General features: G+C 34.3%; 1 long non-coding RNA gene across 1 annotated transcript in view; it reads left to right on the forward strand.

Annotated features, from left to right (window-relative positions):
• LOC132693258 (uncharacterized) overlaps positions 1-16,424 on the forward strand; it is a 49,243-nt gene that overhangs the window by 19,748 nt on the left and 13,071 nt on the right. The window contains exon 3 of the long non-coding RNA XR_013554887.2: positions 15,947-16,126. This is a non-coding gene — a long non-coding RNA (uncharacterized LOC132693258). The remainder of the gene's footprint in view (positions 1-15,946; positions 16,127-16,424) is intronic.

Consider the following 16,424-nt stretch of genomic DNA (forward strand, 5'->3'; position numbering starts at 1 on the left):
TATTCTTCCTCACACCAATCTATCAAGATTTTGATGGATCACTGTATTCCAATGAACACAGATTACTATTTGCCTTCTACAATAAAACCATGACCTTGATTGTGTCACTTGAGGCCAACATAATAACATCTCTCTACCGTAATTAATTTATTCATGGCCACTGTATTATTTGGAGAAGTTCCTAAGAAATGTAAATTTTTTCTGATCTCATTCTAGTACTGTTTAATAATATATTCTCATAGGAAAAAATATTCTATAACCAACTAACATATTAAAATGGATGGAAGAAGCTTCTAGTAAAACCCTCTGATTATTTTTTCCTGCCTAGCTTATGCTGTGTCTACATAATGCAAATAGCAATGACATTAGTGAAAGTATATTAATCAACTATCATGTCATTTAAGTGGAAATCAAAATGCTAGTCTTATATTCTTGCACTTCAACTACTTAAATGTTTATATTGTATGGATGTAGACTGAAGTTTCTCTACCAGCAGCATTATACATTTCTTTCCAGCATAAATATCAGACTATCAGGGATCATTTTGGCACTGATGCAAATGCTTGCTGTTGACAGTTTTCTATGTGTAAATGTGACACACATGGTCATTGATTTTCTTCCCAAAATTATGTTTTTCCTCATCTTTATTGTCTAAACCATAGAACGGGAATCATTTTGAGCTGAGCTTCAAAAGCACAATTTAACATCCATTTGATAATATGAGGTTTGGATTCTAATAAAAACATACTTAGAAAACTGATGAGGAAAGTGTATACATTGTTTATAAAGGATGGACCTATGTGTATTTAGCATAAATATAAATAATGAGAATGAGACAAAAATATGTTTTTCTCTCATTAAATATGCTGGTATACATTATTAGAAGAGATTTTATTTTCCAGATTTAATTTATAAAAATATATAGTAATAATATGTGTAATATTTATGTCTGAAAGGAGAAAAATAAAGCTCATGAAGATTAAGAAAAATATCCATTGGGCTCTGTGCTCACAGCCTGCTTCAGAATCTGTGTCTCCCTCTCTGAGCTCTGCCCCTCCCCTCTCATGCTCTGTCTGCTCCTCTCTCTCTCTCTCTCTCAAAAATAAATACATATTAAAAAAATTAAAAAAAAAAAGAAAAATATCCAGGTCTACACAACAACAACACAAAAAGACAAGCCAAGGTTTCAATATAGAGCCATCTAATTCCCAAACTTACGATTTTCAGTTACATCACATTTCTATTTGTTACTTTAAATTTTAATAAGCAGAAGAAAAATCCAAAGTTATATGCAATTATTTTAACACTTGGAGTGGTGTAAGGGTCACGTGAAGGATAAAAAGAAGCATATCCTAGAATGAGCAAAGGTAACTCAAGCAACTTATAGAGTTTTTAAAATCCATCTGGCACTGTTTTCCAGTAAAATGTAGTTACAAAAAAAAAAAAAAAAGAAAAAGAAAAAATATTTTGTTCTATACCAATAGTTCTCTGCTTATTCAGTTTTAATTTTGTAACATACAGTATTTTTGCTAATTCTCAAATCCACTATATAAGACAAAAAATTACTTTGAATTGTAAAATTCCATTTTTCTGCATAGCACTTAAGTTGGGTTCCTAAAAACAAAAGGTTTGAAGTCAATGAAATGGTGAATGTAAGTCCATCCAAACCAGAGGCCAGAAGGTAAAAGATAGGGGAGAAATTAAGGAAAAAAAAGAAAAGAAAAAGAGGCAAACCCCTCAATAGTCTTTCAGTTTGTAAACTCTGAGTTTTTATTAATTCATTTGAGGATGACCTAATTTTCAATGATCTCTTTAGCACATTTTACCCATTTCATCCCCATATGCTCCTAATAACTTATCTAACCTAGCTAGTACAAGTTTGCATTACTCCTGGAAACATTCTGAGAATGATAGCATTTCCAGTGAATTAGGCATGCCTTTTATTCTTGGGGGACTTCTGTGTTTAAATGAATACTCACACGCTTCATTACAGTATCTCTAAAATACATGCAAACCCTGAGGCATACCAAATTACTGAATTAAGGTGACATAATTCTCAGAAAAAGAGTTCAGTACTTCACTCCGAAAATATACCTATGTCTCCAAGGTTCTGACTAATTTATACTGCTAGGGGAACTGCCCCAATTTACTTTGGCTTTCAATAAAATACCTCCAGCTGCCTCCAGCTACAGCTCTGATTTGGGACAGCGGTACCAGCCAAATTAGTGTTATCATAGTGTCATTATTTTTAATAGATCTTCACTTCATCAGAGTGAAAAGATTAGGACCCAATCTAACTTGTTACATTTGTTGTTACTCAGAGAGTTCACTGTGCTTGCAAATGGCAGATTAATACTAGTTTGCAGCTGTACTAAAGAAAACATGTTATTTTATGTATAAAATAATACCAACTATAAGGTTGGGACCTTTTTTTTTTTTCTTTTTGGTCTCATTTAGTGGTCTGAGAATTCACAGAGGTGTGGAAGATGGTTAAAATTAAAATTAAAGAAATGGTGAGATGTTATGGGATAAAATTATTTTGTGTGCATCTATTAAATGACAGAACTGACTTCTTACCTCATGAATAAAATGCAGTAAGATGATAGAAATGTATTTCTAGGGGCTCCTGGGTGGCTCAGTTGGTTGAGCAGCTCTTGATCTCGGCTCAGGTCATGATCTCATGGTTTGTGAAATGGAGCCCCTCACTGGGCTCTGTGCTGGGGCTCTCTCTGTCTCTCTCCGCCCCTCCCCTGCTCACGTATACACTCTTTCTCTCTCTCAAATAAAAATAAATAAACAAAATATACTTGTTTGAAAAAAATAAATGTCTTTCTAATGGAATAACAGAGTGTATTATCTTAGTAGCTTTTCTAAAAGCTAGGTTATGGAATGGTATTTACGCTGGTGTTCCTGATATCAAATGGGTGAGGCTGAAGTACGTAGCTTTAAACACTGAACAGGAAGAATTCCGTCAATAAGAGCCAGATAGAGGTAAAATAATTGGCTCGTGGTTTTGCAGTTGATTTGAATCAATTGTTTAAAATTCTGATTTTGGACTTAAAATCCAGCTCTGTGTTGACGCATGATGTAACTTGAAAGCTACATACACCAAATGGAACCAGGTCATTTAAATCTGCCAGGAAAGAGAAAATGTATACATGACCTTCTGTGGTATAGATAAAAAAATCAATACATGAAGAATTTCGTGTTTATATTATCTAAGCTTTTATGAAAAAAAGGAACAAGCTCCCAAAATGCAAACATCTCTACTTAAAAGACTTTAACAATGTACTGGATCTGCCTAATCAGCTAAAGGGCTATACATACAAAAAGGAAACCTCCACAGTCAGTTTGGTTCACTTTTCTGAAATGGTGACAATAATGTTACATCAGAGAAGTGAGATCTGCTTCCCCTTATACTATAATTTAAAAATTGAACTTGTTATTGCTTCACTCCCCAATTTACATATTGTTTCTACATTACCTATGAACTGGAAGTAGCTATTCCCTCTCCCCCTTACATTCAAAATTAAATTTATTTTGAGATGGAAATTTATTACTTAGTAAAATATCCCTCCAATACTAAATCTCTATTGTGATTTTTATGCTAAAAACAGACAAAATTAAACTTTCAGCTATCTATTAAGACCACTTTAAATAATACTATTTGTGTTTCTGATTTATTCTCTCTCATTTTCCTGTTAATAAAGTCATGAAAGCCCAAACACTAAAGAGATAAAATTTCAAGAGTATTGTTAACAAAAGTTATTGACTAATCATCTCTTGGATACAATAGGACACGTTCAAATTGTACTTCAATCTTGAAGGCAAAACTCTAGAAAATTCCGTACGAAAGAAACTAAGATACTTTCTATTTTCTCCACTAATCTAATCTCTAGATGTAAATACCTAAAAGTATGCATTTTTTGGCAAACCACAGGAAAGGAAGCCAAACTGAAATATTCTTTTTACAAGACAGTGAAATAAAAATCCTCAAATGAAATTTGAGCGAATATAGATCAGTCAAAAGCAAATGGCAAAATAGCAGAAATTGTAACATAAAATACTCACTATAGTGTGGAATGAATAAAATGGAGCAAAAGAGATTATGTTATTTTAATTGAGCACACACTTAACAATGAATATTTTGTAGTCGTGAGCTTCTATATCTGTTTTAAAATTAGGAACATCTTCATAGGACAAATTCATAGCTCTCTATGCAATTTTACTAGAGGCATGGTTAATGTGCCTCTATTCAAATGGGAGTCTTACACATAGTGGTTAAGATCAAGGGTGCCGGAGCCGGATGACCTGAGATTCAACTGAACCTTCAGTTTACTGAAATTATGACCATATGTAAATTGCTTCAGCACCCTAATTCTTTTTGTTTGTTTGTTTTTTTTTTTTTAATGTTTATTTATTTTTGAGAGAGAGAGAGAGAGAGAGACAGAGGGAGAAGGAGACACAGAATCTGCAACAGGCTCCAGGCTATGAGCTATCAGCACAGAGCCTGATGCAGGACTCAAACTCATGAACCATAAGATGGTGACCTGAGCTGAAGTTAGACACTTAACCAACTGAGACACTCAGGCGCCCCTTCAGCACCCTAATTCTTAATAACAATACCACAATAGGATTATTGTGGAAACTGAATAAAATACATCTACTGTGTCTACTACTGCCTTGGTCTTGTTTAATTATTAGGGTTTAAATAACAGATTGATTGATTGATTGTAAAATATAAAAGAGATATAAAGAACCAGAATTTTCAGTAAATGAGTTCAGTATATTTGTAAGATATAAGATTTATATGCAAAATCCTGTTTTTATATGCTAATATAATCATTTTATATGCCAATAATGAACTATGAGAAAAAGAAATTAGGTAAACAATTCCATTGCATCATAAATACTAAATTTTGTCTAAAATTTTAGTCTAGGACTAAATTTAATCAAGGAGGTAAAAGACATGTATTCTGAAATTATTGATGAATGGAACAGAAGATAACACAAATTATATGGAAACATATACCATACTCATGGATTGGAAAAATGAATATTGCTGCATGCTCATACTACCCAGAGCAATCCACAAATTCAATGCAATCCTTTTCAAAATGCCGATGACATTTTTCACAAAAGTAAGGCAAATAATCCTAAAATTTATATGGAACCACAAAAGACCCCAAATAGCCAAAGCAATCTTGAGAAAGAATAACAAAGCTCTAGGTATCACATGTCCTGATTTCAAACTATACTACAAAGCTACAGTAATCAAAACAGTATGGTACTAGCATAAAAGTAGACACATAGTTGATGGAACAGAATAGAGTCCAGAAACAAACCTGCACTTATATGGTGAATTAATCTTTTTTTTTAAATTTTTTTAACGTTTATTTATTTTTGAGACAGAGACAAAGCATGAACGGGGGAGGGTCAGAGAGAGAGGGAGACACAGACTCTGAAACAGGCTCCAGGCTCTGAGCGGTCAGCAGAGAGCCCGACGCGGGGCTCGAACTCATGGACTGCGAGATCATTACCTGAGCTGAAGTCGGACGCTTAGCCGACTGAGCCACCCAGGCGCCCCTAATTAATCTTTGACAAAGGAGGCAAGAATATACAATGGGGAAAAAGGCAGTCTCTTCAATCTCTTCAATAAACGGTGTTGTGAAATTGAACAACTACATATAAAAGAATGAAACTGGACCACTTTCTTACAGCATGTACAAAAACAAACTCAAAAGGAAATCAGACATAAGTGTAAGAACCCTAAAGCTAGAAGAAAACATAGGCACGTAGGTGGTAAATTCTTGGACTTTGGTTTTAACTATATATATATATATATATATATATATATATATATATATTTTAATCTGTCACCTCAGAACCTCAGACAAGGGCAACAAAAGCAAAAAAATAAGCAAATGGGACTACCTCAAACTAAAAAGCTTTCTACAGTGAAGGAAAAGACCAACAAAATGAAAAGTCAACCCACTGAATGACAGAAGATAGTTGCAAATGATATATCGAATAAGGGGATAATATCCAAAATAGAGAGAAAATCTCACAGAACTCAGCCAAAAAAAAAAAAAAAAAACAAAACTCTCAAAAAAAAAAAAAACAATGAAATTAAAATTGGCAGAGAACCTGAATAGATATGTATCCAAAGAAGATGTACAGATGGCCAACAGATGCATGAGAAGGTGCTCAAAATCACTAATGATCAGGAAAATGAGAACTACCATCACCTCATACCTGTCAGAATAGCTATCATCAAAAAGACAGGAAATACAAAGTGTTGGTGAGAATACAGAAAAAAGAAAGCCCTCATGCACTGTTGATGGGAATGCAAAATGGTACAGTCACTATGGAAAATAGTGTGGAAGTTCCTCAAGAAGTTAAAAATAGAACTACCATATGATCCAGTAATTCTACTTAGAGGTATTTATCCAAGGAAAATGAAAACAGTAATTTGAAAAGATAATATGCACTGTTACATTGATTTCAGCATTAATTATAATACCCAAGATATGGAAACAACCTAAGTGTCCACCAATAGATGTGGTATATATAGAGAAAATGTGGTATATATAGAGAATACACACACACACACACACACACACACACACACACACACATTCCAATATAATGGAATGTTCCTTGGCCACCAAAAAGAATCAAATCTGGCCATTTGTGACAATTTGGATGGACCTACAGGGTACTATAATAAGTAAAATAAGTTAGACAGAGAAAGATGTGTTCTATATATTTTACTTATGTGGAATTCAAAAAACAAAATAGCTGAACAAACAGCATACTAGCATTTATGGATTTTAATTTAGTAGGAATATAAGAGGGATCAGTAATTTCCATCTTTAACAACCACCTTAGATCTATGAATCTACTGTTAGGAACATAGAAAAGTTGATAAGAAGGTATTATATGACTGATTTTATTACTACATATTGAAAATTGAGCATTACAAAGAGAGAATGTATCTTATTATTTTATAAGTTTATGGATCACTTCACAAGCTAGTTTTTAAAAAGGTGGCATAGAGACACGAGACAGTTATTTTCTCAAGTTGAGATTGAAAAAGAAGCAAAGTACTTGATAAAAATATAAAAAGATATCATTATTAAAAATAAAGAAATAACAACGACAACAACCAAACCAAGAGAAAATATTGTTTTAAACACAATTTGTGATTAAAATAAGAAATGAATTTTATTAACTATTAGCAAAATAAAAATCATAAAATCACAAAATTTCCAAACTTTATAATATAGATGAATTTGTATTCAGTAGTTTTACATGGCTATTTGTTTAAAGAAAAAAAAAAAAGATGTAAGATTTAAACTCATCTAGTTAGAGGGGTGCCTGGGTGGCTCAGTCAGTTAAGCTTCTGCTTCGGCTCAGGTCACGATTTCACAGTTCATGAGTTCAAGCCTCACGTCAGGCTCTGAGCTGATGGCTCAGAGCCTGAAGCCAGCCTCAGATTCTGTGTCTCCCTCTCTCTCTATCCCTCTCCAACTAGTGCTGTGTCTTTCTCTGTCTCTCAAAAATAAATAAATGTACAAATAAAGAAATGAATAAATAAAGAAATAAATAAACTCATCAAGTTAGAAACTTAAAAGTAAAAAAAAAAAACAAAAAACTATAAACTGAATAAAGTGCCAACATACATAAAAAAAGAGATATAGATATACCTGTATTTGATACTATCTGATATTCAAAATGAAGTGAGAGAAAAAGTCAAAGAGAACAAGAGAGAGGGAGAGGGGAAGAAAGAAATCCTTGGATTCATAGAATCCTCTTCTTAGTAATTTATGGAGAGAAAACTGATTTAAATAACACACACAAAAAGAAAATAAAGCACAGTTGACACAATAGTCCAAATTTTGTATGTATCTAATCTAATCATCTCAGTGTTTATTTAGAATGAACTTATCAAATAGAATGAACTATTCAAATTTTCAGAAAGAATTAATGCTTATAGGTAAAGATGTAGGGCCTCAGTTTTGGGTTTTTGAAAATGGAATAACCTGTTCGAAGTGGAATAACATAAAGGGAATATCAGACATGTTTAAAATATATCTGAACTTCCCATAGACATGTGCTGACGCAACAGTTTCTCTGTTGTTTTCTTTTTTTCTCTTTTCTTTTTGTTCTTTTTTTCTGGCATTGTAAGAAATCAGTATTCTCAGCTAAGTATGAGAAAAAAAAAACACGTGTGATTTGCTTTTAGTTGCCATTTTCTGTGTGTGTGTGTGTGTGTGTGTGTGTGTGTGTGTGTGTGCGCGTGTGAATGTCTGTGTGTTTACTTTAGAAGAGCTTACTTGATTCATGTCTGTCATCTCAACTACATTTTGGGAATGAGCACCATGATTGAAACGTCAGCAAAATTACCTGTACTCTTTATTATTTTTAATTTTTTCTGTTCTCTTCCCCTCTTGCATGCATATATAGTTGAATTAAGTAAAATATTATAATGCTTCCTGTTTGTTAAGTTTGTATTATAAATAGTTGGAAGGTACCACAAATGGTATCTAAAACAATGCTCATAACTGTTGTTATTTCATTATTTGTTTCATGAATGAAAAAAATGCAGGTCAACGATATAGCATAATATTCCCTCACTAGAGTGCAGACATTTTATGTAGTCCACGTGATCATTTCACTGCCAAGTTACTGCTCCAAAAGCCTTGGAATTGATAATTAATCCAATAACCAACTTGATTTTGGAAAATCAAAACTGAAAAGGTAAGTATATCGTTAGTAATTATGATCAGTGAAATCAAAGAAAAAATAAGGAAATCTAGTATGCTGGATGTATTTGGAGACTGTCAGAACCAGGTAATGGCAGGAAGCTATGTTTTTGGTATATACATAGACCAGGGATTCTAAGAATCAGAAGCCAAATAAAAAGGAATTTGAAGCTGAGCTACCTACAAAAAAATCAGACGTCAGAGAGAATATGTTAAAAGGAATCTGAAATAAATCTGGTCACTGGTTTAGGAAACTACAGGAATCTTGCACTTCTTTATGGGGCTAGGTTAAAATAAGAAAGACCATTTACTTATTTGCCTACTTATTTACTTAAGGCCCTTTAGTTTTTTTATGCTTATTTATTTTTGAGAGACAGAGTGTGAACAGGGGAGGGACAGAGAGAGAAGGAAACAGAATCTGAAGCAGGCTCCAGGCTCCGAGCTGTCAGCACAGAGCCCGATGCAGGGCTCAAACTCACAAACCTGGAGATCATGACCTGAGCTGAAGTCGGACGCTCAACCAACTGAGCCACCCAGGTATCCCTATTTTAAGACCCCTGAGAAGCCAGGAACCTTAGACAGATATGGGTATTAAATTCAAGCCGCTGTGATATTTGTTGAATAAGTTGAGAAATTAGTATGCAAACCTATGATTTTGAAAACTGAGAGCACTATAGGTCCCATACTGGGGAAAACATAAAACCTTCCTTTATAGATATTTCCCAAGCCCAAGACACTTGGGTCCCTCATGAAAACTACCCTGAGGATGAAGGCATAGTCAATGCTTACAAACCACATTGGGGAGACCTGCAATAAGAAGAAGCTAACAGATGGAAGAAATGGGACAGTTTCCTCTCCAAGTAAAAAAAATCCATTGGCATTCTAATGAAAATCTCCCCAGGAATTTTAGCATAACTTGAGAAGCTGATACCATAATCCGAATAGGACTGTAAAAGTCAAAAATAGTGAGGGCACTTTTGAAAAAAAAAAAAAGGCTATTATCAAGCCATAGTAGTTAAAACTAGGCTAGATGAAATAGAACTCAAAGTTCATACTCCTCCAAGCACATATGCCACAGGATCTATAGAGGAAGTGGGGTTGCAAATCAATGAGAAAAGGATGGATTAGGGTTCCCTAGAGAAAAAGAATAGGAAATAGAATGTGTATGTATATATACAGAAGTACACACACACACACACACACACACACACACACACACATGCATACCCACACACAGAAATACAAAATATAAAACAGAGAGGAGAGGAGCAGTATTTATCTTAAGGAATTGGCTCACAGAATTATGGAGGCTAGTAAGTCCAAAATCCTCAGGGTACACTGGCAGGCTGGAACCCTAGGGAAAAGTTTACAATGTAGCTCAAGTCCAAAGATAGTTTGCAGACAGAATTCTCTCTTCCTTGGAGGAAGTTAACTTTTTCTCTTAAGGTCTTCGAGTAATTGGATGAAGTTTATCCACATTACAGTGGGTAATATTCTTTACTCAAAGTCTATTGATTTGAATGCTAATCTCATCTAAAAAAACACCTTCATAGAACATCTAGAAAAATATTTGACTAAATATGTGGGTACCACACCCTAACCGAGTTGACTCACAAAATTCACTATCACAAGCCTCCCCTTTTGTCAACTTGGTACCCATACACATCTCCTTAAGCTATATTTAATCCCTAAATAAAGATAATAACAAGGTCATAATTCTGCCTACATGATATATAAGATATGTTGACTTTATATCATAATATTTACAGCCTATGAACTTTACATGGTAATATTTAAGTTTCAGGATATCAAAAAGAGTAACATCACCCAAGGACTTTGTATCCTCCACTGGGGGAGGGTTTGTGCATTTTTGTTTGTACACTGAATAGTTGTCTTCTGCTAGGCAGAAGTATGGCTTTGTTATCGTCACTGGGGATTAAGTATGGTTAAAGGAGATATATGTGAGTGCTAAGCTGATGCAGAAGATTCTTCATCAAAAAGATAGGAAATGTCTCTTCTCAGATTCAGACCACTGTCCACAACAGTGTGCTTTACATCTTTCTTGAGAACTTCAAAACACTTCACGCTCTGCTTGACCAAACTGAACTCATGATTTCATACCCCCAAATTTGCCCCTCTCCAGTTATACATCTAAGTAAAAGGTAGTACTGCCCATCCAGCTATGTAAGCCAGAGACAAAAGCATAATCCTTGTCACTTCATGCAATAAAGATGAGAAGAAAATGTCAACTGTTAAAAGTCCTGTTATTAATCCTCTTCTAATTCACTTTCTTCAGCATGTTTATAATACTTATTTTGGGTTTTCAGAAAATTAATTAAGTTTAATTAAATTAACTGACCTCATGATTTCTCATAGATTTTTATTTTCTAAGCTCCAAACTCCAACCTTATTCCTAAATCATGCACATTTAAAGTGTGTTTTAAAGATTCAAAACCTCTTTTACTTAGCTAAAAAACATATTTAAACACCTTATTCAAAACATAGACCTATATTTAACAATTTTAGGACATTAATATAAACTCTGCATATGTGATTTTTACCCCAAAAAACTTTATATTTATGATTAGTAGTAATTGTAGAAAATAATGTAATTTTAAATCTGACAACATAAGTATTCTTGAATAAAAATCTCTATTAAGAGTAGCTTTTTAATCTTGCATTTTAATAGAAAGATAAGAAGTATTTCAAGAATCCTGCATAGTTTGCTTTTATTTTTATCTATCCTTTAAAAAAAATTAGTACATGCACAAGTCTGCTGTGATGAATTTAACAGGCCAAATTGGGATAGACTAAGTATTTCCTATACATAAATACCTTGAGCCTTTGAGTTCAAACATATATATGTATTTAAAAAACGGGCTTTATTTCCATCAATCATACTGATGTTTCTTTTTTTTAAGTTTATTTATTTTTGAGAGAGAGAGAGAGAGAGAGATAACACTAGTGGGAGAGGGGCAGAGAGGGGAAGAGAGAGAATCTGAAGTAGGCCCTGCGATGACAGCAGAGAGACCAATTCAGGGCTAGAACTCACAAAACGTGAGATCATGACCTGAGCCAAAGTCAGATGGGTAACCAACAGAGCCGCCCAGGTGCCTCAAGTCCAGACTTCTATTTTATCCTTTAACTGATATAAATATGAACTGCTGTTAAGCAACAGAAAGAAATGGGCCAGCTGAAGAGTGGTTAGGAGTGAATAGACGACTGCAGCTTTTCCATGAATCGAAGAACCAGAGACAGAAGCAGTCACAGATGGTGCCGAGGGAGCTGCTGCTCCTTTGTTGTGATTTCATGACATTTGTATACTCATTTGTAATCAGCACCTCAATCCCTGAGGTTAAGTGTTGTTTCACTTGTGTTTCCCTCATTAGCACATATAAGTGTCAGTCTCTACGTCAGCCTCTGAGTGTTTTGATGAAGATTTGATCATCTCTGTGTCTTCAACACATATACAGAGTGCTTTAACCAAAGACAAACCGTATGTAACAGGTGTTCATAACAGAGGGTTGGAATTAATAAACACACTAAAGGATGAAAGTAAAGTGCATTAATCATATGCACACACTCTGTGTACTATTGTATTTTCTTTTCCAACACACTCACATGCAAATCCTAAGTGAGAAAAACCTAAATTAGAAAAACCCTAAGTCAGAAAATAGGCACTTTGGGCAAAAAGCATATTATCTCAAACATGGCGTTCTTTTATGCAACAAATGCTAAAACAAAGACTTCTCATGTTTAAATATATGTGATTGCTTTCATATGAACATATTCCATGCTAACCATTAGACAGCTATGTATACATACTTATTATTTAGAAAGGAAATCAGGGGTGCCTGGGTGGCTCAGTAGGTTAAGTGGCCGACTTCGGCTCAGGTCATGATCTCGCGGTCTGTGAGTTCGAGCCCCGTGTCGGGCTCTGTGCTGACATCTCAGAGCCTGGAGCCTGTTTCAGATTCTGTGTCTCCCTCTCTCTGACCCTCCCCAGTTCATGCTCTGTCTCTCCCTGTCTCAAAAATAAATAAACGTTAAAAAAAATTTAAAAGGGAAATCAGATTTGCACGTATTTTTTAACTTGACTTATAAGCTAATTTTCAAACCAAAGTTGATCTTACTTGGAACTCTGTTTTCTATTTTGTGTATGATTTTTTCTACTAAGATTAAATTTAAAATTCATTAAAGCCACACATTTAAGAGGCAACGTCTCAGAGGCCACACTGCAGTGGCCACAAATGGGAACAATAGCCCCACATGTGCTCACTGCAGAAAGGACTGTGGGTAATACGCGTACCGTTTCAGGCAGACCTATTCCCATGAAACTTTCAGTCAATAGTTATCATTTCTTTACACCAAGAAAAAAGAAGGGATATTTTGAAACAGCCTAATTAATGAAAGTAACCATACAAATATTAAAGGGAATAAGGAGTTGATTAATCCAAACACTTCATCTTTTCAAGAGCATTTGTCTCAAACATGTAGTGATTGTTTTCATATAAATACTTTCTGAGACTGCAGGGTGGTGTTAAAAATAAAATCATACCTACCTTATGTAGGCATTAAAAAAACAGCATGAAAGCAGATTTTAGAGCTTGTAAAGGAATATTTATAAATAACCATTTTTTTCTGATATAAATGATCATAAGACAGAAGTCAGCACTCACCTTATCTTTTTTTTAGCATTTATTCATTTTTTTTTTTGAAAGGCAGAGAGAGACAGAGTGCGAATGGGGAAGGGGCAGAGAAAGAGGGAGACACAGAATCGGAAGCAGGCTCCAGGCTCCATGCTGTCAGCACAGAGCCCAACGCGGGGCTTGAACTCATGAACCATGAGAGTTCATGACCTGAGCTGAAGGTGACCACTTAACCGACTGAGCCACCCACGCGTCCCAGCACTCACCTTATCTTTAGCAGTGAACTTATCTCTTAAATGCACAGCGATCTCCTATCTCCCCCTGTAATTCATATCTATTTTTCAGAACAGGCTTACGATGATGGTCATGGTGCTCTACTTCTTACATCCATGTTCCTTGTTATTTTCATTCCGCTACATAGAATACTACACATGTCTTTTATTCCCTTAAAGTAGGCTTTTACTGTTCTTATTTGGTGATATTTTATCTTGCCAAATGACTGCTGTTAACGGTATCAGAACATCATCAGTTTTATATTCATATTAAACCTATAGCTATTTTAATGCCTTTGTCCTTTAAACTTCATACTACAGTTAAGTTGTTAGTGCACACCATATTCCAGTTTTACACTATTCTGGACACTGACGGAGCCTTAACATGACTTGTAGTTTCGTTTAATTACACACATTTTGTTAACAATTACTTCCTCTCACTTGAAATTTAGCATGAATCATGTTTCAATAGGAAAAAAAAAAGGGTCAATAGTAAGAAAGTAAAACTCTTTTATCTTTGAGAATAGGAATTTGGTAGATATTTTCCAAGATGAAAAGATAAATACATGACTATTTTTCAGTTAATATTTACTTAATTAGTTAATTAATTAACTTAGGAGTTAAATTCCAAAAGACACAACTTAAGAGTTGAAGGTATACACCAGGAAGGTAAGAAAAGGATAGGACAAGGCTCGTATTATTATAAATTTACAGCACTATTTGATTTTTCAAACCACATATTTATACTACTTGACAAATGGTATCTTAGACATTAGCTAAAAATAGGGATACAAGAAGATATTTACTATAATACCATATGGGTTGACAAAGCCCCAAAACTAGGCTTCCACATTCAAAATATAATACCCATATATCCTATTCCACTAGAGACCTAGACACTGAAAACAAAATAAATAAAACTAAATGAAGAGGAAGAAAGGTGAGACACTAAGAGCATGGAAACTGACATGTTTTCATTTCAGAGGATGGAGATTATATATAATATGAGTTCCTGAATAGATCTTAAAGATGATTTAGTCAGACTTCCTTATTTTACTACAGAGCAATCTGCAATTAGAGGCAGCAAGTTGATTTACGGTGATCGTACATCAGTCAACAGCAAAAATAGAGATGGGGAAATTTCTTGTTACACTGATGGTGTAAAATCAGATATTCTCCTTGACCAGAGAGCTGCAAAGAGAATACCATTCAAAAGGGAGAAATTAAGTGATATGTTACAGATAGCCTCCCGCATACCCAGAATAATACAGTGATTACCTATTTGTGCAGGAGAGGGGAAGCTGATTGTTTTAGTACATTTTGAAAGTGTTCATAAATGCAAATTTTGCTTAAAAATAATTTAAAAAAATTCAAATACTTTGAAAAATCATGAAAAGCATACACAATGAGTAGTTTGATGAGTAAAACCTGAAATGAATATTTTATAGTTTGCAGTGTTCCTGTTTCAATTTCTTCCAATTTTGACTTTTTTAAAAAATTTTTTACTGAAGATGTAAAGCATGTAAGTAGTTTCATCATTCAACTGACTGAAATTAGATTATGTCACCCCTCACAAATATTTTGATACTTCTAATAAAAGTAGTTAGAAAAATGCAGACTAACATTTTGATATTGACATGTAACCATAGAAGAACAAAAAAAAAGCTTTTGTGTGATTCTTTTTAATATATATGTATATTCATTACATCATCAAAGCTCAATCTATCATCCTTAAATAGTACGTTACTTTTATTTAAAATTACTGAGAATATGTCAATGCATTACTGAAAATTTTCTTTAGCTGTATTAATTTATGAAGCTAAGTCTGATTTATTAACATAATTGGAAGTATAATTGAAAAGAAATAAGAGCTTTAAGAAAAAAGGCTTTTCTTTAGGGTTAAATGGAGTTTTAAAATCTTATAAATTCACCAAAAGAAAACATGGTCAGATTAATTAGGATAATTACTGTAAGCATTTTTAAAAACTTAAACTAATTTAACCTAGAAATTAGTAAATTTCTATTATTACTACTAGGCTACTTTGAATGTTACAAAGTGGTGCTGTCTTTTTAGTTTATTAATCTTGTTCTGGGGAAATTCTAAATGTAGAAATTGTTCTTTTTAACATTGAAAATAATGACCAGAAGACATGAACAAATGTGATTTTAAAGTCATTTAAATATGTTTAGGAAAAAAAAAAGCCTAATGCAGTAATGTTTGATCCAGGCACATTTCTCTCCCATAAAAATCTTTTAGTAGAACAGGAGGAGCCAAGATGGTGGAACAGCATGGAGGTTTTTTGTGTGTCTTGCATCCATGAAATACAGCCAGACCAACACTAAACCATCTTGTATACCTGGAAAACTGATTGGAGGATTAACACAGCAATCTGCACAACCTGAATCACAGAATTCAGGAGGCACACAGTGCAGAGAGGTGAACTTGGGGAGCGAGAAGCCACAGCAGGCAGGTAGCCATTTTTGCGGACAGAGAGAGGATGGATACGGTGGGGGCAGGGAGAATACGGGAAAAGCACCCCTCCCCAAAAGCAGCTGGAGAGAAAGTGGAACAATGGTAACAGCCACAGGGACTGAACTAAAAAGGGAGAAAGGAGAAAGGAGAAAGGAGAGGGTTTATATTCCATTAAGACTGTAAACAAGGGGAGCGTAAAGGCTGCAACTCCACAGCTTGATACCTGGCGGTGCTCTGGTGGGAAAGGCGAATCCCAGGAGCA

The sequence above is a fragment of the Panthera onca genome, chromosome B1, assembly GCF_046562875.1.
Source record: "Panthera onca isolate mPanOnc1 chromosome B1, mPanOnc1 haplotype 2, whole genome shotgun sequence".
NCBI lineage: Eukaryota > Metazoa > Chordata > Mammalia > Carnivora > Felidae > Panthera > Panthera onca.